Below are 8455 nucleotides of genomic sequence, written 5' to 3' on the forward strand. Positions count from 1 at the left end.
GTTAGTTTATAAGCAAAATACTTATATGATCTATCCTTTTCATCATCCTCCCTTGTCCCTCCCAATTTCATCCTTCCCTTCAATTTTCCTAGTTTTTTTAGGATATGCATTGAATCTCATGACTGCATTAAGACCAGCATGTCATATTCCTGAAATAAGTGTCTTTTTTGCAGCTTTATTATTATTATTATTATTATTATTATTATTATTTTTGCCAGTCCTGGACTTAAGCTCAAGGCCCGAGGACTCTCCTTGGATTTTTCTCAAGGCTAGAACTCTACCACTTGAGCCTCAGCACCACTTCTGGCATTTTTCTAAGTATGTGGTACCAAGGAATCGAACCCAGGTCTTTGTGCATGCTAGGCAAGCACTCTACCACTAGGCCAAACTCCCAGCCCATGCTTTATTATTTTTAAACTTTCAAAATTGTTATTATAAAGGTGATCTACAGAGGAGTTGCAGTTATATAAGTCAGGTAACAAGTATATTTCTTTTTGACCATGTTACCCCTTCTCTTCCTTATTTTTATATTTTGAGACAGGGCTTTTCTGTGCAGCCCAGACTGGCTTCAAACTAGTGATCCTTCGCTTCCTGAGTGCTGGGATTATAGGTGTGCACCTCCATACATTGCAATGGAAAATTCTCACCTCCATTCTGTAAAAGTGAGGTGATGGATGCCTCAGAAGAGGCATCCCTCCTGCTAGCTGCAGGAAGGGATATTCAAAGTGAATCTGAGTCAAGTGTGTCAAAGCAAGCCCCCTGCATCTGTGCCCACGAGGCTTGCTTTTGCCTCTAGAGGGAGCCACATGTTTGCTTAGTGTGCCTCTTTACAAAGGCCTTAGCTTTTCTGGGTATTTTGCTTATCCAGATTCTTAATTCCCTTTGATGTGGTTTGTAAACTTCAGTGGGTGTACTTCATTCACGACCTGTGGATGGTACATTGAGCAAAAGAGGTACAAATGTGGGGCCGGGAGTTTGGCCTAGTGGTAGAGTGCTTGCCTAGCATGCACAAAGACCCAGGTTCGATTCCTCGGCACTACATACATAGAAAAAGGCCGAAAGTGGTGCTGAGGCTCAAGTGGTAGAGCTCTAGCCTTGAGAAAGTCCAAGGACAGTGCTCAGGCCCTGAGCTCAAACCCATGACTGGCACCAAAAAAAAAGGTACAAATGTTAGAACAATTAGAATGTTGGGTGATACACATACATATGCAAACACATGTATGTATAGAATATATGTGTTTTATATGTATACTTTTTCTTTGTAAAATACTTCCGTTTAGTCTGTAGTGCTGAAAATGAAACATGCTAGGCAAGTACTCTACCACTGAGCTACATTCCTAGCCCTTCATATTTTATATATTGACATTTTTTTTATTTTACAGTTCTAGAGATCCAACTCTATGGGCCTTGCCCATGCTTGGCAAGCATCCTACCAAGGAGCCACATGTACTATTATTTTTTTAATGTGGTTTTCAGTAATAAATCATGGTTTTTCAGTACTTAGATGAGAATAGTATGTCCACACTGACCTGATTAGCATTTTCACATCTGCTTAAGCATCTTTCTAGCTCCTGTGTTGTGAGCTTCAACTTGTTCAGGCCCCTTGAGAATAGGATGAGCTGTGTGGATTTGGGCATTACTGTTGAGTTCTTTCTGACTCCATTCTCCCCGTAACAATTCTTGGAATTCTCCATAAAGGAAATTTGCTGCCCAGAGCAAGTTGATTTCTCATTACAGAAATTACAGCTTTAAATTTCTTTTGTGGCATGTAATGAAGCCCCCTCCCCTAGCCAGTCCTGGGGCTCAAACTCTTGGATGCTGTCCCTGAGCTCCTTTGTACTCAAAGCTAGAGCTATACCATTTGAGCCTCAGCTCCATTTCCTGCTTTTTCTGTGATTAATTGAAGCCTCATGGACTCTTCTGCCCAGGCTGGCTTTGAGCCAGGATCCTAAGACCTCAGCCTCCTGAGTAGGTAGGATTATAGGCATTGGCCACTAGTACCTGGCATAAAGCATTCTTAAAAGTATAGGATCCTATTAAAAGGTTGAGAAAACTGGGCACAGGTAGCCTATGCCTGTATTTCTAGATACTCAGGAGGCTAAGATCTGAGGGTTGTGGTTCAAAGCCAGCCTGGGAAGAAAATTCCAGGAGACTTTTATCTCCAATTAACTTCAAGAAAACCAGAAGTGGAGAGTGGAGCTCAAAGTGTTAGAGCAGTAGCCTTGAGCAAAAAAAGCTCAGGGACAGTGCCCAGGCCTGAGTTAAAGCCCCATGACCACTACCAACCAAAATAAAATTGAGGGCCAAGAACGTGGCTTAGAGAGAGTGCTTGCCTAGCATGAATGAAGTCCTGGATTCCATTCCTCATCACATAAATAGAAAAAGCTGGAAGTGGTGCTGTGGCCTAAGTGGTAGAGTGGTAGCCTTGAGCAAAAAGCAGTTCAGGGACAATGCCCAGGCCCTGAGTTCAAGGCCCAGGTTGATAAACAACAAGAAGATTGGGACGTGCTATTCAGGAGGCAGAAACTGGAGTACCTTGTTGGAGGCCAGTATGGGTGAAAGCACAAGACCCTACCTGAAACAAACCAAAGGCTGGGTGCTGCTGATCATGCTGATGCCGAGATCTGAGGATCACTGCTTGAAGCCAGCCCAGGCACACAAGTCCATGAGACCGATGTTCAGTTTAACAAAAAGTATCCGAAATTGAGCTGTGGCTCAAGTGGTATTAGTCTTGAGCATAAAATTTCAGGGACAGTACCCAGGCTTCAAGCTCAGGCACCAGGGCCAATCCAAAAGAACAAACAAACCAAAACCCAATAAAATAAAAAGGACTGGAGGTCTCAAGTGGTAGAGCGCTTACCTAGCATCTGAGAGGCTACATGCAGAGCTCTAGTTTTAGAAGAAAAAGAAAAAAAAGATTGGGAACTGCTATTGTTTTATCACATCAATGAATTATTGCCCTTCCTGGTCATTGTTGTAAAAGATCTATCAGGAAATTTTTTAAATGATAAATTAGAATAATAGAGCATGTATAAATAGCCTGCTTCCTATTTAATATCTCAGAGATGTTTTGAGTACGACTTAGAACTTGTTGAAATAAGGCAATTTGTCAGAATAAGCATCAGGTTTTTTTTTCTTTGTAAAATGTTTTTACTTTAGTCTGTGGGAGGAAAATTACCAGGCTGATAGTCCCTAAATTCTGTTGGGATCTGATATATAATTTTCAAGGGTCCTCCAATATGTTTTACAATACCACAAAGCTTGATTTGTGCTTATAGAAGTTATCAGATAGCTTGGGCTAGGGACATGGCTCAAGTGGTAGAGCTCTTGCTTAACAAGTTCAGATTATAGTACATGAACAACAAACTTGGATTTATGCTATAAAACACATATATCTTTAAAATATTAAGTCAAGCTGGGAACAGTGGCTCATGCCTGTAATCCTAGTTACTCAGGAGACAGATCTGAGGATTGTGGTTCAAAGCCAGCCCAAATACTAAAGACCGTGAGAGTTATCTCCAATTAACCACTAGAAAAACAGAAAGTGGGGCTGTGGCTCAGGGGTAGGGTGGTAGGCTTGGGCTGAAAAGCTCAGGGATAGTGCCTAGGCCCAGAGTTCAAGCCCTGTGACCCACAAAAATAAATAAGTAAATAAAATATTAAGTCAAAATCTTCCTATGTAGCCCAGGATGACCTGAACTTGTGATCCTTCTTTCTCAGTCTTTTTTTTTTCCTCTCAGTTATGGGGCTTGAACTCTGGGCCTGGGTGCTGTCCCTGAGCTCTTCATCTCGATGCTAGTGTTCTACCATTTTGAGCCACAGTGCCACTTCCAACCTCAGCGTTTTTTTTTTGTTTGTTTGTTTTGTTTTGTTTTGTTTTTTGGCCAGTCCTGGGGCTTGATCCCAGGGCCTGGGCACTGTCCTTGGACCCTTTTTACTCAAGGATAGCAGTACACTGCCACTTGAGCCAACAGTGCTACTTATGGCCTTTTCTGTGTATATGGTACTGAGGAATCAAACTCAGGACTTCATGCATGCTATGCAAGCACTCTGCCACTATGCTACATTCCCAGCCAAGTCTTTCAGCTTGGGCTAGGAGTGTGACCTAGTGGTAGAATACTTGTCTAACATGCACGAAGACCCAGGATTCAGTACCACATGCATAGAAAAAGCCAGAAGTGGTGCTGTGGCTCAAGTGGTAGAGCACTAGCCTTGAGAAAGCCCAAGGACATTGCTCAGGCCCTAAGTTCAAACCCCAGAACTAGAGAGAGAGAGAAAAAAAGAACCAGCTTTATGCCTCACTTTTTTTCTTCCCCCCTTTCTTTTTATGGATACTCAAGTATCACTTGAGTCCTATCCTCAGTCCTTTTGAGGTGGTTATTTTTGAGATAGGGTCTCACTTTTTGTCTAAACCAGCCTGGACTATGATCTTTCCTATTTACATGTCCTGCCATAGCTGGGATAACAAGTGCACATTACCATACCCAGCTTTTTCTGTTGAGACAGGGTATTGAGAGCTTTTACCCTTAGCCTGACCTAGCATAGCAGTCCCTCTCTCAGCCTCCTCAATTCTGAGGATTACAGGTGTGAGCCAGTGGGCCCTGCCTACCTTATATCTTCACAGAGTTTTGATTCTTGGGGTCAAACATGGGAAAGGTTAACAGCATTTCACCCATAGGTCTCCGCTGACTCACAGCCTCTCTGCCTTGGTTTTTGTGTTATTTTATATATTTCAAAATGTTTACTTTTGAATTCTAAGCAGTTTGTTTTGCAATATCAGCAATATCCTCCTTTTTTCTCTTTCCTTTTTTTCCCTTCCTTTTTCCTTCTTTCTGTTCTGGGTAGGACCCAGGACCTATCAAGTGCCCTAGTAACTGAGCTACATCCCCAGCTCTGAGTTATTTTGACAGAAGGTCTCACTATGTAGCCTAGGCTGTCCTAGAACCAGAGATCTTTCTGCCTCTGTTACAGGCGTGTACCACTACATCCTACATTCAAAGTCTCTTCAAATTTTTTTGGTGATACTGGCCCAGGTGTGCTCAGTGCTTCTCACATGCTAGAGGAGCATTGGGCACTAAACCACACCTGAGCCTTTTTTATTTTGTGCCAGTTTTGGGCTTGGACTCAGGGCCTGAGCACTGTCCTTGGTATTTCTCAAGTCTAGAACTCTATCACTTGAGCTATAGCACCACTTCTGGCTTTTTCTGTGTATGTGGTACCAAGGAATCGAACCTGGGTCTTCGGGCATGCTAGGAAAGCCCTCTACCACTAGGCCAAACTCCTGGCCAACACACATACCTGGGCTTTTGAAACACTGAAACATCAACTTGCAGCAGAGGAGAACAGGCTATCCCTCAGCAAATTCCAGAGGAAATACAAACTCAAGTTTAAAGCTTGACTTTCTTTGGCTGTGGGACTGGGACAGTTCATTGAGCCTGGGATGATTCATGAGAACATCCTGTACTGTTCCCCCGCCCCCTAACCACTGGGGGGCCTGCAAATGTGAGAGCTAATGCCCAAGGCAGGGAAGCAGGCCTTCAAAGAATTTGTCCCTTTGTGGAGGGGGCCCTTGAGCTCCTTCCAGCTCTAGGCTGCATTGGCTCCCCCCCCTCACAGCCTCCCACATTACTTCTTTCCCCTAAAATAAGATTTGGAACTCATTCTCCATGTGACATAATCCATCTTCCACTCAGAGGCAGGAAGTGGGTCGTTTCCGGCCAAGCCCTTGGAGATGAGCTGGGCAGGGAATTCCTTCTCTTTCTCACTGCCCTGTAGGACATCAGGGTACATTTTAGAAAGTGAAGGCAGGTCGTGAATGTTTTGTTTTTGTTTTTGTTTTTTTTTGCCAATCCTGAGGCTTGAACTCAGGGCCTGGGCACTGTCCTTGGGCTTTCTCAAGGCTAGCACTCTACCACTTGAGTCACAGCACATTGTGGCTGAGATTTGAGAATCACAGTTTCAAGTCTGTGAGATTCATCTTCAGTTATCCACCAATAGGCTACATGTGGAGCTATTGCCATTGGTAGAGTTTCTAGCCTTGGGTGAAAGAGCTCAGGGACAGCACCCAGATGCTGAGTTAAATCACACAAAAAAAGAAAGATAATTATCCTAAGTTTAAAAGCACAGTATGAAGTTCCAAATTCTGAAGCAGCTAAGATGCACTGGATGCAGATGGGCGGCCACTTTATAAATAAGTACAGACAGATATTAGTAACAATACTTCCTGTCCATTCAGACACCAGGCTTATGTAAATAATGAGATTGTCTCATTAAGAAAAGATACTTATTTCCTTGCAATGATCAGTGCAGGCAACAGGCTGGTGGACCTCATGTTTTGTGCATGTGTGCTTGTGTGCATGTTTAAGAATCATGCACCCAAAGCAGGCAGATCAAAGCGGCTGGCCAGAACTGGAAATATGCTGTCCTGGTCAATTTGTCTTTGCAGAGAATATATTTTGTTAGCCAGTGTGCCAGGCTCTGAAGATAAACAGAGGAGGAAGTTGGACATTGAACTTATGCATCTACAAGTCAGGGAAGAAAATGGGTTATTAGCATGCAGCTGTTCATTGGAAATACTGAGAAAGTTCTTGAGGTCTGGGAGGCATCCTGGAGGCTCTGGAAGTGGCTCTCAAATACCTGCTAACTATTCTTCGAGTTGCTTTGGGGAATCCTGTAGCACAGACACCCCATTTCAGACCCAGCTAACTGATGAGTTCGCTAAGGCCCATATGAGGAGTTGTGTGTGATTATTCTGAGACAGGCATTCCAGATCAAGAAGTGCCAGGCAGAGTGCTGGTGGCTTATGCCCGTAATCCTAATACTCAAGAAACTGAGATCAGGGTTCAGCCAAACTAGGCAAGAAAGTCCATGAGACTCTTAGCTCTGATTAATCACCAATAAGCTAGAAGTGGAGCAGTGGCTCAAGTGGTAGATTGGTAGCCTTGAGCAAAAGAAAAAAAAAAAAAAAAAAAAAAAAGCTCAGGGACAGGCCCTGAGTTCAAGCTCCAGGACTAGCAATAAATAAATAAGGTGAGACATGAGGCAGTCCCTTCTTTGTGGAGTAAAAAACTTAACAGGGACAAGGAGTTTGGTAGAAGGCTTGCCTAGATGCATGAAGACCTGAGTTCGATTTCTCAGTACTACATACATGGAAAAAGCCAGAGGTAGTGCTGTGGCTCAAGTGGTAGAGCTCTTGCCTTGAGAAAGCCCAAGAACAGTGTGCAGGACCTGATTCAAGTCCCAGGACTGGCAAAAATATACTTAACAGAGAACCCTGTGCAAACTCAGGATTTTTCTCCTATGGTGTGTTTCTTATAGTTGCTGGGGGAGAGGAAATTAAGAGTTAAAAAAAATTGGGGGTTTTCCTGCCTCTGCCTTCTAAATGCTGGGATTACAGCTGTGTGCTACCATGCCTTGTCATAATTTCCAATGTAAGGAAACCCTGGTTACCTAATCAGAAAGTCCACATTAATTAGATTTGCTATTAAGTGGGTGTTTTCACACCAAATGGAACAACAAATTACTGGGAGGACAGCTTGAAATGATAATATTGTAGGGAGTGGTGACGAGACCATTCAACGCCTCCACTCTGGCTGCCCTGGGAAACCACAGCCCTGTTTTTCCAGAGGCTTTTGAGGTTCTGCAGCTGATAGGGCTCCATGGAGTCCCCAGACTTCTCCAGGGGCAGAGTGCCCCATTTTTCCACCTGGCTTTCCCAGTTACTTAGGATCTGGAATCTTTTCTTTCGGGGGGGGCTTCATGCTCTTACTCAGTTTTCTTGTTCACAGCTGGCACTGGCAATTAACACTTGAGTCATATCTCAGCCTGGCTTTTTGCTGGTTAATTAGAAATAGAGCCTTGAATTTTTTTTCTATCTGGGCTGGCTTCAAACCCTGATCCTCTGGATCTCAGCCTCCTGAGTAGTTAGAACTACAGGTATGAGATACTGCCCAGCGTTGATCTCCATTCTTTTCCATTCAAGTTGCTAGCACTAACCCTTATGTCATTGGGTTCATTTCTACAGCAAGTGAAGTTTCCCCAGATTCTTGTGAAACCCCTTCCCCCAGTAATGCTTCAGTGATTATCCTACTAAAGATTTCATTGGAGCAATAAGGAAGAGATCAAAGAACAAGAAATGGAAAAGAAGGAGGATAAGAGTTAATGCTTAATGTGGACCAGCGGTGAATATAAAGGGTACTGGTTGTTGCCTAGCAGCGTGTATGTGTGTGTGTGTGTGTGTGTGTGTGTGATGTGCGCACCACATGGACACATATTTACTGCCACCAAGCTGGATACATACTTAAAAATGGTAGCTTTTGTATGTTTTAGTCAGCTTCAGTTACTATGATGAAATCACTGATGAAGAAGAGATTTGTGTAGTTCCCAGACTTGGAGGCTCAAGAACACAATTCAAGCATCAGCTCCACTCTGGGGCTGGCCCTCCTGGTTTTACCAT

Source organism: Megascapheus bottae, chromosome 34 (genome assembly GCF_031878675.1).
Source record: "Megascapheus bottae isolate mThoBot1 chromosome 34, mThoBot2.hap1, whole genome shotgun sequence".
NCBI classification, from domain to species: Eukaryota; Metazoa; Chordata; class Mammalia; order Rodentia; family Geomyidae; genus Megascapheus; species Megascapheus bottae.